Below are 15,653 nucleotides of genomic sequence, written 5' to 3' on the forward strand. Positions count from 1 at the left end.
TAATTGGATGACTTCTTAGGTAAACAACATGCCTTAATTTAGGCTTTAACTAATACACAGCTGTTGCCATAGTCTGTTTAATGATATTTGAATAAAGCAAAATACTAAAGATGCATCCATTATTGCCACTGTAAGACAAGAGAAATACGTACCTGTAATAAGAGATGTAAGAGATAATCATAACAATAAATTGCCACTTGGAAGAAAAATTTTAAGGACATTGAAAATTCTTTAAAAGTGAATCAAAACATTCAGGGTTTAAACACCACCATTATAACCAACACCAAAAGCAAACAGACATTCAAAAGAGCACCAATGTTATCTAGCACCACCACAAAGTGTGATAATGCTGTACATGTATCATCCTACATATTTTAAACCCGCTACATCACATACAGTTATAATAAAATGTACTGAAGATGGTTAAAGCAGAAAATATGTAACAAAGCTAAAATAAAAACACAACAACCAATTTTTGTTGTTCAATACTCTTTTGAGGGCCAACATAAAAACTCACAAGGATGGCTACTACATCCTCCTATGATGTTAGCTACAAGAGGAAGTAGCCAAGTGTTTGTTGCAACTGTCGTAACAATTAATGACACCTGATTGGCTAACCTGAGTTTACAAGAAGCTGACTAGGATATTAAATACAAAACCAACACGAAATAGCTATATTCTGTCTACTTATATTAAACAAAGCTTCACAAAAAATACAGTGTTGTCATTGCCCATGCTTGATTTGAATGAAGCAAAATGCATCCAACGATTTCATTACAAGAGAGGAGAATAACATGCAATTAATTAGAAACAAATTGAATGAAGCAAAATTTATCTAACAAAAAACCAAACAGTGACTCAATGCGTAATATTGTCATCATCAGGCAGAAAAAAATAATAGTTGGTAATTTACGAAGCAAAATGAATCAAGAAAATTTCGACAATAGAGCATTATAAGATAATGAATTAAGAGGAGATGAATAGTCAAAGAAAGCCCTGAGATCTCATACCAAAAATGGTCATAACATCATAACATTAGACTTTTTCATTCAAATAGATATGTCATATAATTGTTGTTTACCTAAAGAAACATTTTTTTTTTTACTTTATTTTAAGGCACGTTGCTTACCTAATTGGATGACTTTTTAGGTAAACACAATTCCTTAAAAAAAGGTAAACAACATGCCTTAATTTAGGTAAACAACGTGTCTAAATAACACATGTCGTTTACCGTACTTTAGGCACGTTGTTTATCTAATAAGGCATTTCGTTGACCTTATTATCTTAAGCATGTTATTTAACTAAATTAACACAAGTTGTTTACCATTCCATTTCTGCTCATATAACTGAATGCATTTCCATTCTCCTATTTAGGATGTTATTTTAAGCATGTTATTTTAAGGTAGAAATCATTGTGTATATATATATGTATATGTTCAGGTATGAAATTTAGTCCAAATTACTACATGGCTAGGTTATACTCTGTTCTTTACAATTTTCCTCATAAAGATATTTATATTTACTAGGTAGAATCTACGTTCAATGCACGTTATATTTGTGTGCTATAGTTAAAATTTAAATTAATATATTCATCGAATTGAAAATTTTAGGTCAATATATTGAAGTTGATTTGAATTTTGAATTTAAAGAAAAAAAAATTAATTCATTTTAAATTAGAAGTTTAGTATAAAGATAGTATTTATATTTTCTAATACAATTTAGACCAACAAATTAGACAATTGATTTTGAGTTTTCCTTGCCGATTAGTGATAAAGTTCATGTGAAACTAATGTATAGAATTGGACATTACTTCACTTGTTCTGACTACATATTAAGTTCTCCCAAACACACAACAAATCTTTACGTTAATGACTCATCTTCTCCAATTAGGTAAGTATGAAGATGCTTAACCCCTGTATATATATTCCTATTGTATTGGACAAACACAGAAATTGGCAATAGTAAATACATATATAGTATATCGAGCAAAAGTGTTCTAAAATAGTTATATTATACATTACTTGAAATTTAACAAAATTTTTGTACGTATAAATTGTAAGATTCATCCCCTAATTAACAATAAGACCAAATTTAAAATAGATTTACTTTTTTTTTTGGTTCTCAATAGCATATTTTTCCAGAATTCCTTTCAGATCCAATGAACAATATTAGTAATTGTTATTAACTAACTATGAATTGCTTTTAAGTCTCTATAGTTTTTTCTTAAGCACATAGTCATACAATGCTCCCAAAAATTTTCTACACGTATTATTTTGAACTTTTTCAAAATTCAAATAGAAAATAATCTTAAAATTTAATTGATGCAAAAGTACTTATTGGATGAGTGTAAATGAGCATGTTATTTGGTTACGTTTGGAAACTCTTTTATTTTTCCCCTTTGAAATAATGTGTGATCGATAGCAAATATTTTTCAATTGATGAGAGTAGTTGTTGCTTGCTTGAGTAGTTCGAATTGAAAAGCACTAACATATATAACAAAATTTTCTTGTAGTTGTTGTTTGTACAAGCAAAATTTGTATGTATGATGAAGAAAGCCATAGAGTATTAAGAATTTCAGAATCTTATAGATCATAGAGGTAATTTGACTCAGAGACAATCAATGAAAGTGGCAGTGACATCGAAAAGGAAGCTTTGAAGATGGTGGCGTGTGATTCACTATATAATACATAGTGGCATGTGATTCCACTATAGACAAGACTATATATGAAAGAGTGCATCTCAATGGTGAATAATTGCCTCTTTTCTACGAGGATGCCTATATATGTGAATGAATGCATTTGTGAATGATTATCTATTTTGAGAAAGGATGCAAATATTACATTTCTGTTAAAGTTAACACTTTCTGTTTAAAAATATAAAAAACTCTGTTAAGTCACAATAAAATCTGTTAAGACACAACAAAAAGTGTTAGATAGACATTTATTCATATAATAAGTAAGATATATGCTTATCTCATGTTCCTCTTCGGGTATGGGGAACTTCTATTTTTTTATTTTAGGTGTTTTCTATATATATTTTTATTGTTTGGGTAACTAGTGAGTTTGGTGTAGATAAACATTCCTTTTCAATTTTGGGTGAAACAAAAATAAGTGAAGTATGGTCTAGCTGTCTGCCATAGTATAAATATATATGTATGCATTTATATATTTATATATATACACATATACTTTATGGAAGGGAAAGAAAAGCCTTTGAGTTATAATCATATTTTAAAAGTTTAAAAAGGGCGTGCTGCTCATAATCTCATCACAACAAAGCTTATTTGGGATGCTCCCAAATTTGAAAAGGTCGTGGAACGGCCACTAGCTCTGTTTGGGATGGCTGGAATGAACTTGTTTAATGTTTTTTTAGGAGTTGATCTCTTCAATGCTTACAGAAAAGAAATGATTCAACCTCAAAACTCCAATCATCATAAAGAGTGACAGACTAGACATACAGACCTTTAGGTTCAGAAAGAGTTACAATTATTTCATTGTTTGTATTAATATTAAGATTTCAAACATTTTAGTAACTTTTGAGAATTTTAGTTTCAAAGTCTTCACAGTAATATTACTAGTTAAGTGACTACAATTTACACAAACATTATACAAGTTTTATTATTAATTTAAAAGGAGAACTTACTTTTGTAGATATAAGTGTGGTCATAAGTGTGGAACCCATAAAGGGAGGATTGATGATGATAAAAGGGTGTTTAAAGCTGACCATTCTTCTTCATTTAGAACTGTGCCTTGTCTTTTTGGGGTGTAAGATTGAGCTCGCTAATCTCCTTTCTCTGGCTAGTTGTCCCACTCCACTCACCCCTTGTGCCTATGATTACAGGTACCTATTCTATTTTTGGTGTGTGTTGCTTATGATTCAAATTATTCAAGCTAATATATTCAAGTTCAAAATCTGCACAAGATTTAAGAGATTTGATTTTGACGTAGAGGAGATGTTTTTGGGTAGAGTAATGGATAAGATGACGATGATGGTTTTTAGTGGAAATGTAGGACAAAAGAGTTTAATTTTCCAAACAAGAAGTAGTTTGGGACATGGCCTTTCTTAGTACACAACAAACCCTGTTCTTTCTTTAAAGGAATAGCTGAAAAAGTTGCAGAAAAATATCTGTAATATTTATGTGAGTAGTTTAGCTTAGTTAGTAGTTTATGTGATAGAATTTTATTTGAGATGGCTAATAGAGTAAATTTTTTTCCCTTTTGTTTTTAAGATCTAAAGTGTTGTCAAGTAGTTGGGGAACTCATGGCGCACAATCATTTAATCAAACACATATAGTATTTTAAATGTGCATTAGGTATATTATTGAGGCATTTAATCAAACACATAAAATGCATGAGTGCATCCATTAATGATTAGATGCTTCTACCAACATTAAAATTCCTATAAGAGCTAAAACTTGAATAGAAATTAAACAAAAAGGTGAATATAAAAGATAGAAAACTTCTCACACACCTGAAATGATGAGATTAGAGAGTGAAGAGTTGTAGTCTAAAAATTGGCATCAAAAAGGAAGAGCAAGGTGTTGCACATCAAATTTTTATATCTAGAAGAAAACAACATTTACATATATAAGAATTTGTATAGCTCACCTAATCATTAATGTGGCAATGAATATGATACCCAAAATCTTGGGACCAAAAAAATTGAAAAATATTGAAAGTTTTCATATTACAAACTTACATGGCTGGTGTTGATGAGTGAGAAATGGGAGAGCAGCTACTAGGAGTTGAAGGATAAATGAATATAGAGGAAGTCATCAACTTGGCCGATTGTGATTGTGGGTTTAAGGAAGAGGCAAAGGGAATATGATAGGGTTTAAGGCATTTCATCAAAAACAACTAATGTTTTTTTTTGTCAAATATTTTGCTTAATTACTAAATTGGGTCCTATTTATCAAACAATTGATTTTTAAACTACATTTGTTGTCCAAGAAAAAAAAAATAGAAGACTAGAAAAGATTTCTATATATTATTGGGATTCTATCTCTTTTTAATTTCTTTTTAATAAATAAGAAAAACTTAAGTTAATTGAAAAAAACAAAATATTTTTTTCAGTTTAATTTTCTAAAATAAATTTAAAATTAATATTATATTTTTATTGAATTTTTAAGTAATATTTGTTATTTTTAAAATATGAATTTGTAAGTATAAATAAAATTAAATTTAAAAATATTTTGTCGTTGTAACATAAATGACCGAAAGAAAGATATTTTACCTACACTTTAAGTCTTAACAAAATCTAAGCTTATCATCAAATCATGCATAAACTTTTTCTTATATTTAATCAAATAGTAGATGAAGTGAAAGAAATTATATTATTATAATGTATTAATTATGTAACAACACTAATAAAGAACAAAAACCATAATAAAATATTAGATTGAGAATACATATATAGATGTTAACTAAAATAGATATGAACACCAATATCATTGAAAAAGATAACAATGAGTCCAAAAAATACAGTTTAGGATGGTGGTTTACCTAAAATGACATGTTTACCGTAATTTAAGATAGTGATTTACTATTTTAATGATAAATTAAGGCACCAAGTTTACCAAAATATAATAATAAAAACTTAAGTTGATTAAAAAAAAAAACTTAAAATGGAAATTTTGAAATTTAAGCTAATTTTCAAAAAAACTAAAAGTAAATAATTTCACAAAACCAAAAAACAAACTTAAGGTAAACCATATGTTATTTATCTAATTTTAGAATAGTAGTTCACCATATTAATGATAAATTATATTTTTGAATTACTTTCTCTTATGCATTTAATTTACTTAAGCATGTTGTTTACCTTACTTTAGAATGGGGGTTTACCATTTTAATAATAAATAAATTTTGAATTACCTTATTTAAGTCACTAAATTTACCTAGAAAGACATGTTTACCATAATTTCAAGCAAACATTAACTTGCTAAATTTGCATCTTGATAATGCCAATAAGGCAATCCTATAGTATAATGCATTTTTCTCGATCTCACAAATGCACCAATTAGTTAGATAATAATTAAGGAACAAATGAGGTATTGATTCATTAGCATAACCACACATCATACAATTTTTATCAAGACAAATTTTATACTTCAAGAACCAATCTTTAGTTTGAAGCTGCCCAAAGAGCGTAGCAAGCCAAAAAATAAAATGATACTTTGACAAAAAAAATTACCTTGAGATAATGTAATATTTAATTGAGAGAAATTGATTCAAATCTATTTGATTTTTTAAATATTTTTTAGTAAGTCCACCAATTCGCTTCTAAAAGGTAAACATTATGAATCCACACCCGTAAATAGAACTATAAAATTAAGTTTGATAGGATCAAACTTATTATAATGGATACAAAGAAAGTGAAAAAAAATGAAATTGAACAATAAAATTAAAATAAGGCACTAAGTTTACCAAAATATAATAATAAAAACTTAATTTAATTGCTAAAAAAAAGCAAACTAAAAATTGTGTCATTTAACAACAGAGAATTCGTTTAGACAATGACTCGTAGAAGATAAATTATATTAAAGCATTCAAAATAAAAATTAATAATTTTTTGCAAAATCGCTATCTTGTATTACTCAATTGGTTTTAGTAAGCCTTGAATGTCATTCAATCAAGTACCTATTCCAAAAGCATTCCTTAAGTATATAACAAAAAAAGGAGACTAATATTAAGAAACTATAAAATGGGTTAAAACTAAGAAGTTGTACTTTTGTTTTAGAATAACTAGAAAAAACACATATGAAGTATCAAAAAATTGATAATTGTTGAATATTGAGTCTTTAGTGATCACGTTGTCTTGTGCCCTTTGGTTTATTCAATGGCTCAAATGGAGAAATAAGATAGCGGCTTAAGGTTGTCTTCCTCTTTCTTTTACTATGTAACACCTTCAATGTTTCACACAGCGACTCATTTTCATTTTCCGAAAATGATTGAGATAAAACATTGAAGGTTGGAATATCATCGTCGCTCTCAATTATTGTTTTTCCACTTTTGTTTGCCTCTACAACTTCTTTATCTTCATCATTGACACGATCCATGCTTCTGCATCCCTCATTTGCTTCCTTGTCTTGTTGTCCTTCTTTCATTTGATGAATTTTTACATTAGAATCCTACAAATGAAAATAAGATACATGTCATTGTTATTTGATAGATAAAATTATAAACATAACATAATGAAATATGGTCATTTTGTAAATACTATACATGCAAAAATATAAGAAAACTTTGATAAGAGAATATTCAAATTAAGTTAGATTCAAAAAAATTACTTGTAGAATCTCTGCAACATTTGGATGACAATCTGGACCGCTAAAAACAGTATTACTAGATTTCAATTCATTTGTGCACTCGTGAAAATTCCTTTGGGAAAAAGTGTTTTTACTTTCATTCAAAAAGACAAGATCTTTGCCGCTTTCTTTAGCATTCTCTTTTTCTCCACAAGTTCTCTTCTCTGCACCACCATTCTCCGCTAACCATAATACACGTTTCTCAATATTTTTGAAACTTGTCTTCAACTTGTGAAGATCTGTAAAATATTGCATAAACACATCAACTTGTTTTCTCACGGCAGGTATTTCATCTTTTAATCCATAATTCTCGTTTGTTATTTCAGTAATTTTTTCTCTGATTTCAGCATTTTCTTTCTTAATTTCGACATTTTCTTCTCTAATCGCATCATTTAATGCTTTAAGAGAAGCACTCTCTTTCATTAAATCCTGCAAACATATAAGAGGTAAAACACCAAATCTTTTATAAATTTGTAAATAGTATGAAAAGAGTAAAAAATAATAATATATGAAATAAGAAAATAAAAATAATACTTTTAACAAAACGCTGTGTTCATCTTTATTCATTTTTAGACTAGAAGAATGATGATTTACTTCAATCTCTTTTCGCAAATTTGTCCTTCTATCATTCATTCTTGGATTAGAAGAGTCGTGATTTAATCCAATTTGCTCAGCGGTTGTACTTCTATTATCATCCACAGGAGCCAAAGGAACACAAGTAATCTATGATCAAAGATATAAGAATAAATTTTTCAATGACTAAAAATCAAGTAGTAGCAAGTTGTAGAAGTAAGCAAAAAAAAAAAATATAAAAAAGAGAATCAAACAAAAGTATATTGTCACTTTATGTTGTTTCCCTCTGTGTGAGATTCCTAATATGGAAAGAACCAATCAATCAAAATTCTTGCTAGAACGGAATCTGAAAAACCAAGTTTTTGTAAATGTCAATAATATATCAAAAATACAAAACTGTATACGCCTGCAGAAGCAGAATGTAATTTTGTTACTGTAGAAACCAGTTTTGCAGCGACAAAAAAGAACAGGTAGAATATAAAAATATTTGCAGAAAATTAAATAACTTGACACAAGAGATTTGTATGAGGTATCAGTGTTCTCTCAAACACTCCTAGTCCACGGGGCCACGCCTAGAGAATGAAATCAATTTATAAAGTATCAACAATTACAAAGACAATTGACTTAAACAAGTTTAGACTCCCTCTAAATTATTGCCGTAATCCTTTGTAACGCACTTTATGAATATGACTTCTGAAACACCTTCAAGCCCGAACTCCCTTCGTCTTTGAAGTGTGAGTGCTTACTTCCTCCCAAAGTAAGGCTTCAACAAGTCTTCTCCCGAAGACCAAAGTGCTTACTTCCTCCTGAAGTAAGGCTTCGACAAGTCTTCTCCCGAAGACCACTCTCTTGTTCAGTCACGTCGTTCTAACAAACTCTAGGACAGAGTAAGAACTGATATATAAAATACTAGAACCTAGATGAACAACAAGGTTCTCACATAACAAAGAAACTCTCCTCACAAATAAGAAAAATGCAAAAAATGAATAATGGAAGAGCTGATCCGAATGGCTGCTCTCTAGGCTCTATTTATAGATCATAGAAACCCTAGAGATAGCCACAAGATCGAATCTACAGCTGTACAAAACTTTCCTAAGATAAACACGATCTGCAGCATCAGAATCGGAAGCAGACTTAGCAAATCTGACCAGAAAAAGGAAACTTGCTATAATCGAGTCCGATCCTCTATTAAGTCTTGATTCCTGCCATAAACGGATTATATATTCTGATTGTATCAAGATACAATCAAATTCAATAAGGAAAAGACAATAATCAAAGTTTTCCTAAAAACCACTTTCCATAAGAGAAATGCTTCTCTTACAAGAAGTTTCCAAACAAAGAAAAGTTCAGCTGTAAAATGCATCTTTCCTAACATAGGAAAGAGCAACTAAAACTGAATATACAAAGTAAGACAATCGGGTATGAATGCAATTCAATCTTACCATAAAAGAAAAAATATTTTGTCATCTAACTTTCCACAAAAGGACTTTACAATCTCCCCCTTTGGCACTTTAGATGAACAAAATATTTTTTAACACATAAGTACCTGCAAATTAAAGTTAGCAAGAACAAATAACAACTCCTCATGAGTAACACAATCGAAAATCAAGATCAATAAAATAACATGCTAACTTTTAATCCAAAAAGAACACAAGTACTAACTTCAACTCCCCCTGGAAAAAGGGTCCAGAGTTGAGACAACAAAAAATTAAAAACAGAATATTACTCCCCCTTTTTGTTTATCTAAGGGCCAAAGACAAAATACATGAAAATATAGTAATATGTCCAACAAAAACATAAAAAGAAACAAAACTTATGCCCCATATAGCTTGATTAATGAGGACAACTGCTTGGACATCTCTTGCTAAACCTCCTCCATGGCAGCAAGTCGATTGTTCACGAGTTGAACCTCATTCTTGACCTCCTCGACGTCAGCAGAAGCAGAACTCGAGCTTTGCTCAGAGCAAACCTCATGAGTGATGCATGAGCATATGTGAGATGTGTAATTCGAAGACTCTCTCCAGATTTCCATTCAACCCGTGCACCAGTAAGTTCTGTGAGCATCAAATGACGATCCATAGACATGATAACATTAGGCACACCTTCAGGTAGTTGCAAAGCCACTGCAATATCCTTGACAGAAAAAGAAAACCAATGTCTTCTAACATAGACTTTACCAAAGAACTCAGAATTCACATCAAGCATGTCATTAATCAAATTGGCATAAAATTCTTTGACAATATTTTCAATATACACTTCAAAGCCAGTGAGAGTATTTTCCCATTGGTGGTATTGAACAACTTTAACAATACCATATACCCTATGAGCATGCAAATCATAATTCCTTTCACTTTCAAACTTTTGGGTAGCATAAATATTCCAATCACGCTCATTATCACGAAAGTAAAATCGAGAACTAACAGCTTGAGATGGAGAGATATTACCAGGTGAAGAACTATTCATAGGCTACTTGCCATTGGCAGTAGCACAATCCTTGGTTGTTGAAGATGCTCAAGGAGGTGCTAGAGCAGATTTTGGCAAAGGTGGACTCGGGTTCAAGTTCAGTGTCTTCACTGTCAGAAGAAACTCCGATGTCTTTAGGAATCTCTTTTTCAGAATGGAGAGACTCGGATTTGTTCTCGAAATTAACAGATGGATCCTCCATGGGTTCTTCTTCTTCAGAACTTGAAGAAACTGAGGGTGGATTCAATTTCAGCTTCTTGGCTGGAGGAGCTGATTTGTCATGACTTCGTTTCAAGCAAAGTTCCTTCTCGATAGAAGCTTGCTGGGCACGAGTGCGAGTGGAAGGCCCTGTTAGAGTTGATGCAGCAACTGCCTTCTCTATTGCAGCAGAAGGCAATACAGTAGCAGGTCGAGGAGATCCCTTCGAAGATGATGACGATGAAGTCCAACATTTGTAGGGTCACACATATTTTTGAACCACTTGTTCAGGAATTCTTTTCGGCTTGGGCTTCACAGGCTGAGATTCACGCTGAGGAAGCGATGAATCTCCTGGGTTCGAAGCAGTTACAGCAGCAGGCAGCAAGATTGGAGCAGCAGGAGGAGCATTCGAGGGGATAGAATCGGATTCTTCCACCCGTTTTGGTTGCCCTAAGTTCTTTGTTTTAGCCATGGTGATCTGAAAGAAGAATGAGAAACAAAGAAGCAAGAACACAAAGCAATAGGAATCGGGTAGGTGGTGAGAATAAATGCTAAGTAAAAATTGGTTTAAATAAACATGGGGGAGTGGAATAAAAGAGGAAATTAATTTCAAAAGAAATAACCTCTAGCCCACGAACAAAAAAGAGAAACCGCCCCAAACTTTTTCCAAAATTAATTTTTTAACAAAAAATAAAAGGAAGCTAGAATTACCAAAATATTGTCCAAAAATAGCCAATTTAAGAAAATCTTTCAAGATCAATGACAAATTACAATGAATAAGATATCAATCTTTTAAAGGGAAACATATCCAAATAAATCAGTGTAGAATAAATGTTGAAACTTACCAATCAAAGCACAAATTTTCTTAGCCCATGATTCAAGTCACCAACGCCTCCCTCTCTTTTTTATTTTTTTATAATTTTTTTTATTTTTGAACAACTGAAAATAATATAAAGTAAAATAAAATATGTACAATAGATATAAGGTAATCTAAACCAAGCAATTTAATCAAAATTCATCTCAAATGACAATTATACATGTTATGCTTTCAAAAGAGAATAACTAATTAGTATCTCAAGAATAAATCATACTTAGTAGATGTTGAGGAAAAAGATATGCATGTTACTAAAAAATGTGAACCGAGATTTTTTTTTTAATTTATTTTAGTAGAGGAGACTTACAAACTTGTACACACTTGTCAGACATAAGTGTGTGCAGTGAAAATAGGATCATTGTCCTTGGCAAGATTTTTCATTTTTGCCTTTTTCAATTTGATCCCGCAACTGGATGCTATCACACCATACTGAAGGTAGCCCTTTTCTATGGTATTGCATCCCCATCATAGTTGCTAATTACAATGTTCCAGCTTACTCAAAAGATGACTTTCACACCTCAGTATGGGTAGCTCTATTCCAGCAAGGGGCCTGACAAGTAATTGAAACAAGGTACGCTCAACTCTGTATAAGAACATTATTTAATCCTAGACACATATAAAAAGTAACATGAAACTTTTAACTCAACCTCAAAAATTATGATAGGAATGAGATCCTAACTAATTATAATCCAAAAGCATAAACATGACTTGTCAAAATAGAATGAAGGAAGATTAGATGCAACAATATTGTACAAAAACAAGAACAAGAGAGATTAGACAATGCAAACCCCCAAAGATTTTCTGAGGGAGTCAAAGTGACTTGAGTCTAGGGCCTTGGTGAAAATATCAGCTAATTGTTTTTCAATATCAACATATTCTAATTGCAAAGATTTATTTTCAACAAGTTCCATGATAAAGTGATGCCTTATATCAATGTGTTTTGTTCTAGAATGTTGAACAGGATTTTTGGAAATATTTATGGCACTAGTGTTATCACAAAAGATAGTTAAAACACCTAATTCAAATCCATAATCAATCAACATTTGTTTTAACCATAACAATTGAGTACAACTGCTACGAGCAGCAATGTACTCAGCCTGAGCTGTGGACAAGGAAATAGAATTTTGTTTTTTACTGTGCCAAGATACAAAATTATTTCCAAGAAAGAAACAGCCTCCACTTGTACTTTTTCGATCATCAGCATTGCCTGCCCAGTCTGCATCACTAAAACAAGCTAGGTTAGAATTAGTATCTTTAGAATACCAAATTCCATAATCAAGAGTACTATTAACATATCGAATAATCCTTTTTACAGCAAATACATGAGATTCCATAGGATTACTTTGATATCTAGCACACACTCCCACATTATAACAAATATCAGGAAGACTAGCAGTTAAATACAATAGACTACCAATCATACTACGATAAAGAGTAGTGTCTACCTTCACTCCATTCTCATCTTTTGTCAATTTCAAAGTGGTGCTCATAGGAGTACTTACCTGCTTAGCCGACTCAAGACCAAACTTCTTAACAAGGTTCTCATACTTACTTTGAGATACAAATGTACCTCCTTCCATTTGTCTGACTTGAAGACCCAAAAAGAAAGTAAACTCACCAACCATGCTCATTTCAAACTCACTTTTCATTTGATCAACAAACACCTGCACTTCATGGTTAGATGTAGAACCAAAAACTATATCATCAACATAGATTTGAGCAATGATAAAATCTGATTTTATATGCTTGATGAAAAGAGTTTTATCCACACTACCTCTTTGATAATCATGAGAAATTAAAAATTGAGTTAACCTTCCACACCATGCACGAGGAGCTTGTTTCAGACCATACAAAGCTTTTTCAAGTTTGTACACATGGTCTGGAAACTGAGGATCTTCGAATCCTTTTGGTTGCTCAACATAAACTTCTTCTTCTTCACTCAAAATACCATTCAAGAAGGCAGATTTTACATCCATTTGGAACAATTTAATATCAAGAATACAAGCAATACACAAGAGTAAACAAATTGATTATAATCTTGCAATAGGAGCAAAAGTTTCATCAAAATCAATACCTTCTACCTGTGTGTATTCTTGTGCCAGCAATCTAGCCTTGTTCCTCACAATTGTACCGAATTCATCACTTTTATTTTTAAAAATCCACTTTGTTCCAATCACATTGATACCTTTTGGTCTTCGAACCAAAATCCATACCTTGTTGCGAACAAATTGGTTGAGTTCCTCTTGTATTGCATTGAGCCATTCTTCAAAAGTCATGGCTTCCTTCACATTTTTCGGTTCAAATTGTGAGACAAAACAAAGAAAGCTAATCAAATTAACATACCTTCGTTGGGTTACCATGCTTTCTTCACGATTTCCAAGAATGAGATCTTTGGGATGATTTAGTTTAACTCTGGTGCTTGGTTCCTTCTGGATAGAATCAGTGATGATGTTTGGATGAGTTGAGATAGGTTGTTTTGGTTCTCCAGTATCAGATGCAGCGACAGGTTCGTCATTTGTGTCGCCAGAAACGGGTTCTGCGACATCAGCATCTACTTTTGCTTCTTCTGATGGAGTATCCATAAAGCTATCTATCTCGGATTCTGTGGAAAATTTTGAAAAATCTTTAAAATCATCAACAACCACATTAGCTGTTTCCAAAACAGTTTGAGTTCTCATGTTGTAAACACGATAAGCTCTATTGTTTAAGGAATATCCAATAAAAACACCAACATCACTTTTAGCATCAAATTTACCTATATGCTCACGATCTCTAGAAACATAACAAACACATCCAAAAACATGAAAATGACTTACATTGGGACGTTTACCTTTCCAAATTTCATAGGATGTTTTTGAGGTACCTGGATGAAGAAACACTGTTTATTATATAGCAAGCTGTGTTCATAACTTCTGCCCATAATCGCTTTGTGAGCTTCTTGCTATTTAACACCACTCTTGCCATCTCCTGCAATGTTCGATTCTTCCTCTCAACAACTCCATTTTGTTAAGGAGTTTTAGGAGCAGAGAATTCATGAGTTATGCCATTTAGACTTTCAACTTGAATTTGACCCATAAGATCCACATGAAGCAATTCCAATACTTTTGAGGTATTAATATCACACACGTTTGTGAGTGATTTTTAATTGTTTACCAAGTTGATAAGGTTCACACTTACCAACACTTTCTTTACCAAGCTTGGGTAGGCCTCGAACAATACCTACATTTGACAATTTTTTCAAATTTTTATAATTAATATGTCTAAGTTTAGCATGCCACAAATCCATGATGTTGTTGATGGCTGAATGACAAGTAAACACATGAGTTAGGGTATAACAATTATAAAATCCCTACAAAATACATTGATTATCATCATTAAGTACATAACAATGATCATTATCAAATGAGACAGAATACCCTTGGTCACAAATTTTACTAATGCTAAGCAAGTTAGCCTTTCGTCCTTCAACTAACATCACATTTTTCAATCGGGGTAACCCTTCAAAATTGACTGTTCGCATACCAATGACTTTTCCAGCTAAACCATTGCCAAAAGTGACTTCCGCAATTGCATCAGCCGAATGTTAATTAAGAAATCCTTGTCACCTGTCATATGTCCAGAGCAACCACTATCAAAATACCACATTTTAGATGCAACACTTTTATCAGAAAAACCAGCTAGACAATTTTTCTTAACCCATTTTAGTTTCAAACATTTATGTTTCTTTTGAGATTTTTCCAAATTACCAAAATAATTTGTTTTAAACATATTTTGCAATGTGAAGCATTTAGGTCTGATATGTCCTTTTCTACCACAAAAATGACAAGTAGGAACAAATCTTTTTACCTTAGATCTTACTCTTTTTGTAAATCTTGGGGATTGTGCGGCAGCAGAACCTGTTTTTGCAACGACAGGTTGTGAAACTGTTGCAGCAGACTACACATTTGCAGTATCAGGAAGATTCGTCGGAACACTAGATTTTACAAACTTCGTGATTCCAGAACTTTCCATACCATTTGATCCAATGCCTGCAAAACCTCTTTGACCTGCATTCTGAGCTTTTTCAACAATAGAAGATCCAGGGTTAAGCATTTGAATATTTTTCTTAAAATTTTCAAGTTCCTTCTTTAAAAGAGTGATTTTTTCATCTTTAACACAAAAATCTGTCTCATATTCTTTTATTTTTGACTCAAACATTTCAATTTGATGAGACAATTTTTTATTCATTTTAATCAACTCTCT

The sequence above is a fragment of the Cannabis sativa genome, chromosome 2 (assembly GCF_029168945.1).
Source record: "Cannabis sativa cultivar Pink pepper isolate KNU-18-1 chromosome 2, ASM2916894v1, whole genome shotgun sequence".
NCBI lineage: Eukaryota > Viridiplantae > Streptophyta > Magnoliopsida > Rosales > Cannabaceae > Cannabis > Cannabis sativa.